The sequence below is a fragment of the Natrix helvetica genome (assembly GCF_964273705.1).
Source record: "Natrix helvetica genome assembly, chromosome: 1".
Classification (NCBI taxonomy): Eukaryota; Metazoa; Chordata; class Lepidosauria; order Squamata; family Natricidae; genus Natrix; species Natrix helvetica.
Window position 1 is genome coordinate 150,280,314 of NC_138548.1, and position 6,000 is coordinate 150,286,313.

The window sequence follows — 6,000 nt, forward strand, 5'->3', positions numbered from 1 at the left end:
TTATTCAGCCTAACAAGCTGAAAAGGGAGAGCTATATATTGTGCAAAAGAGATTGGGTATTTCAAAGGAGCTCTTAACAAAAGCAGCTTTTGCAAATCAACTAGATTCTAGAAAGTTTTGTGATTTTCATTTGAGTCTTTAAAAGAAGTCATTTTAGAGATACATTTTAGAGATACATCATGAGACATGGAAAACTAAGTTGCCTCAATTAATTAGACATGCTAATTAATGCTAAGTCAATCATGACTGATCAAAAACAATGATTACCTTATATATGAAACCAACATCAAACCGCATTATGACTTAGCTTGATAAGTTGACTCAGCCCATTTCTCCTGGTTACAAATTTTATGGACATTTTAATGGGCAACTTGTTTAGCTTTGTATCAAACCCAAATGCAAACTAAATCTCCTAACCAGCAGTAAGCATTCAACATAGATTAAAACCTCTTGAATCCTACATCTTCACCAGATAGCCAAATTATTTATCTTCCTTGTCCTATTTTCAAAGAGCAAATTAAGATGGCTCTACTTGGGCATTAGCATTGCATTGACGTGCCATAAATTGTCTATATGCTAAGATTCATCAGGATAGTTTTTGTTATTATGTGAAAATGTCTGTGCGTGCCAAAGGTGGGTTGCTCCAGGTTTGGCCCGGTTTGGGCAAACTGGTAGTGGTGGCGGCAGGAGACGCACGAACACAAGCAAACCGGTAGTGCCGGGATTTGCAACTCACCTCTGCTGTGCGCGTTTGTGAATGTGTTTATCATATGTTTACTCTTGACACCATACATACATACACCATACATTTTCCCAGTTGAATAATGCTGCAATATGAAATGAACTTTGAAATAAGATCTCTGTTCTTTGCAGTAAGCAATGTTCCTTGATGTTCCCCAGCATGATTGCTGCTAAAAGATGAAAGCTTATATTTTTAAAAAGAATGTTCCTAGCGTAATTGATAAAAATTATGGATGAGAGCTTTACCTACTACTGTATTTTTAGAACAAATATTTTCAACAGTCCTTTCTGAACAAGTTCATTAAATATGGGCAGGGTAATTGCTGATAAGCAATTTTATCCATTTATATCAGTGGACTCATCAAGGTGAAGTAAAACTCAAAGACCCTGTGATAAATTATTTTTCAATTAGTGTTCCAGTTCAGAGGAAATTAAGTCTATTAGTGTAGTAATTACATTCAGACAGGATCACTATATGGATTATTATTTCCTTTTTACTGGAGAAATTTTTGAACAGCAAAATATCTAAATTGTTAGCTGTCTGCTGAATAAACCAATTGAGTGGAACACTCAAATTCTGGTGTAATCAAAGACAGTCATACAGTAGTTACATCTTTTAAAGCTGCAAACCTACATATCCATGGTAGGGGGAAATACTTCCGAGGATGGGTAACAGTGGTGGGTTGCAGGCGGTACGCCCCGGTACGCGCATACCGGAGCCAGCCCGGAGCACCGGATACTGTTCCAGTATGTGCTCCGGAGGGCCTACCTGCCCGCCCAAGCTCCTTACCGGTGTTTAAAGGCTTCTGCAGTTCTACGCAGGTGCATGGCATGTACAGCGCCTGCGAGATGCTCGGTGGAGCAGCTAGAGCATCGCAGAGGCGCTAAGATGCATGCACGTGCTGCGCGAATCCATGAGGATGCGACTGGCCCCATTCCAACCGTACCAGTTGGAACGGGATTTGAAACCCACCACTGATGGGTAACCATGGAAAGTGGAATTATTAGTAATTTTTGGAATTCTAGAGGAGAAAGCTAATCTGGCCATTAATTCCAATGTCCTGCTCAGTCCGGGATTCTAGATGTAAGCAAAAGTACTATTGTAAAAAAGAGTTCCTTGGAAAACAAGGCTATGCATCAGATGCACTTGACTGAAAGCTTTAGGAGCAGTTAATGTAAAACGAGCTATTTTATTTATTGGAGTAAATAATTTAAATTAATTAAAAATAAAAATAAGTATCAAGGCCAGATTTCCAACAACAGTGATAAATTTCTGAATGGGAAATAGTTTCCACCAATGAAAGAGTTTTTTTGTTATTTCCTGATAAGTGAATTTGAACAACTCATCAAAGACGCAATACCTTTGGGTTCTGCTGAGCTGCATCAGATTTGGGGAGGAAAATCGGAGGTCATGTTACAAAGGTAGATAGATTGTAGAGGGCAGAAGGAATTGCCATAAAGGACAGGAGAAACAGCTGCTACCCAGATGAGTCAGATAAAAGGGCCGAGAGTCTGGACCAAAAAAGTAATACATGTAAACATTTCAGTCACGTACTTCCCTAATTCATGAAAAGATAAAGGGTGGGGAGCACATTCAGCCTTGCAAGATTCTGTTAATGCTGTACGTCATACCTTGGTATGCATCATTAATTGGTTCTGGGGTGTGTGAGGACTACCAAAAATGACAATTTTTTCCCATAATGTAGGGAGTCACAAGGCAGCTGACACCAACAAGTTATAGCATTGAGAACCAAACAAACAATGAGTACCTGGGACAAAATTTTCCCATAAAAATGCATTGATTAACTCTTGAAAAAGCACCTTTGGGACACTGAGTACCAAGTTTCAAAGCAGTTGCCTACCAAGGTACCACTGTATAACTTTACAATAAAAAATAGTACTGATTTATACTGTATGCCATTGGTTTCCTACTCTGGTCTTACTTGAAGCGATTACATAAATGCAGTACCCATTTGGGAAGAGAGATGTCTGGGTTTACCCCTCTTTCTGCATGTAAAATAGAGCTACCAAAGGAATGCTGATAGGCAGCCTTGTTTTTCCAGCCTTGATCTAGAGAACCACACTGGCGCACAATTTCTACTTGGGAAATTGTGAGTTTACTGCAGCGAAAACAAGGCTTAAGATAGCTTAAACAGTCAGTTTCATACGCTGCAGTCTGCTTTCCATATGTCGTCATGTATTTTTAGTCTTCACAGTATCTGTTACTCCCAATGGGTTATTTCCCCCTCAGAGGTAATTACTTCTTTTTTGTATCTACTTGCTTCAAAGATGTGCAGGCTGTTTCTTCTAGCCCTCTATGGCGGGAGAAGCATGCCTCTCTTGAAGAAGATTAAAAAGACAAAAGATGCTATTCCTTTAATATCCTGAAGGTAGAAAAGATAGCTATGATTGATATAACAGATTACTGGAAAACCACTGCATGAGACATCACTCCGTTTTTGCCCAGTGTAATACTTAAAAGTGAAAAGGGAGCTTGACGATAACGAAGGATTCGAAGATGTTGTTAATTACGCATAGGAATGAGTTGGAATGGAATAGAACTTGCCAAACATTAAGCCAAAAATATCTCCCAGAACTGAAGGCAGAACACGGATATCTGAAAATATTTTTAGGGGGGGAAATGGTCTTTAACATTTCTTCCTTTTTTTTCCTGAAATGCAAAACTATAAACTAGCAATGGGGGACAAGACAGAAAAGAATTCACAAAATTTAATGTGAATACAGCAAAACACCCCATTTGAGAAGAAGTTTCAAGAGTTCTTATTGCCTCTTCTCTTGAAAGCTGTAAGTTGAAGACCACCTGTACAAGAAGATGAGACTTCATCTCCTGGCCACAATCACCACCATGATTTTTGGGATGCCTTATTCCTCCCACCCCACCCCAAATGACAATGCTGCTATTTTCTTTCTGAAAGAAATTCTGAAAGCAAATTCTTATTCACCAAATCAAAAGAAAAACAGATGAAAAGAAAAGAAAATTTTCCTCCATGACAAAATTCATGTTTCCAAAGGTCCTGATTAGTGCATTTTGGTTGGGGAAGTGTAGCCTTCTGCTGTCCATTTTTCTACCACTTTTGGGATCCTTGAAGGCTCTTGTTTCTCAGTCTGAAAGTCTCTTGAGGTTTAACTGAAAATGGAAGATGCAGAGGCAGGGATATTTATTAATTTATTTAGTGCATGATGATGTCACATTAGCCAAGAGTGCTAATGCAGAGTAGCAGCTTGGCTGCCTCCTTGCTAGCCCTATTTGGTTCACCCTTGTACCCTTCCCAAAAGTGTGCCGCAGCAGAAAGAAAGACAAGCAGCTTTTCCTGCAGTGTCATCTGAGACCTCCTCTTTCCACCAAAGCCACCTCACAAACATGCATTGCAACTGGGAAGGTTCAGTGCTGTCAGGACTCTAACCATCTACACAAAGTGGCAGCTCATCTCCCCAACAAAGCGGTACCTATCTACTCACATATAACATGCTTTCAAACTGCTAGGTGGGTAGAAGCTGAGGCGAGTAACAGGAGCTCACCCTGCCACACAGTGCTAAGACTCGAACTACAGGAGCAAAGACCATCTCCAGTATCATTAAGCCACTAAACCACTGTGCCTTTTTAGGCAGGGATAATGGTGCTATAAAATACAGAAGACGGTCATCAATCTTTCCCTCAAGTTAAATGAGAATGCAGAATATATTTTTTTGGGGCATAGCTGCATCTCATAGGCACACCAAACATCCTGACTAGGTCTGGGTGCAGGGGAGGATCAGAGCCAGAAAACTCAACCATGAAAACATCCTGGATGACTTTGGATCAGTCTCCCTTAGACCAACTTACTTATCGTTCTTGTGGGGATAAAATGGAAGGTGGTTCTCATTTACACCACCTTGAACTGTTGGTGAAAAGGTACTGTCTAACAAATATATTAAGTAAACATAGACTATACAATACTATTTGAATTTAATGAGCCATCCACAAAAAGGGCATGTAATTCCATGTGAATTAAGTATGCCTCTTCATATAGCAATGAATATTGTAAATTCTCTTTCCTACAATTTAGGAATTACCCCCTTGGGCTTGGAATATCTAGTGAAGTAGTTTTCAAATTCTGCAGAAGCTCTTCCCACTGAAATGTTAAATGAATTTGTGTTCTTACACCCTCCTCTCCAACAAATAAAGCTAAGGAGCATATTGGTGTTTGAACTGGGAAACAAATAAATGCACCCATTTTTAACAACGACACTTTTATCTACCATAAGTACGATGGGCCCCTTACTCTTTGTGATGCTGCTGTTCCCATTGAAAACCTTAAAATTTGGACTGTGCTTTCCCAGTTGAAGAGCCCCTGTCCTAACAACCATAATTCTTCAATATGTTTTTAAGTCAACTCTTTGTCCTATTAGGGATTGATCAGCACAAAGCCTTTCCTTGGTGGTCTCTTATTTACAGTCTTGAGGCTCTAATAAGGAAAACATGTGCTAGGCAGATAAACATTCTGTTGGTGTTCCTCAGACAGCCGTGAACGGCCTTGTTAAATCAAACCCTCCTTCCAACCACAGAAGAATTCTCACCTGTTCATGTTGAAAGCTACAGAGAATGTGTTCCTTTACGACTGCAACCCATTTTTTTCAGCTTCTGGCAAAGCAAAAACCATGGTTATAATCAGTAATGGTATCCTTTTATCTTCATTAGCGGGAGCGCGTGCGCAGAAGATCCGTGATGACATCTGGGTGGGTGGGCGGAGCCTTGCGCCACCGCCACTGCCGGTTCACCTGAACTGGTGTGAACCAGCAGACTACCACCTCTGGTGGTACCAGAGGTGGTAGTCTAGCAGGAACCTCAGTGGAAGAGGGCACGATGTTCCAAATTTTTACATTAATAGACAGAGATGCTTCAAACTTTGAAGTGTCAGCAGGAACCTTAAAAAAAAAACACCTCCCCTGTAACAACTAGGCAAAAAACCTTTCTGGAGCTTCTCAGTGTTGTGATATATTTGCACACAGGACATAATCTCTGTTATTACAGGATACAGTTGAAAAGGTCACCTCACAGCGTTCCTTTGTTTCTCTCTGCGTTGCTGTGACTGTGCTTATCACGGGCATTTCAGAACACCGCCCTTTATTTTTTGTTCCACTTTGAACAGGACAGAGAATTCAGCTCTAAAGCAATCACAACATGGTCTTTCCTTTAGTGCCCACTATTCAGCATTCAGCAGCAGGACAGAATATCATCACATGTAATATATTTACTAC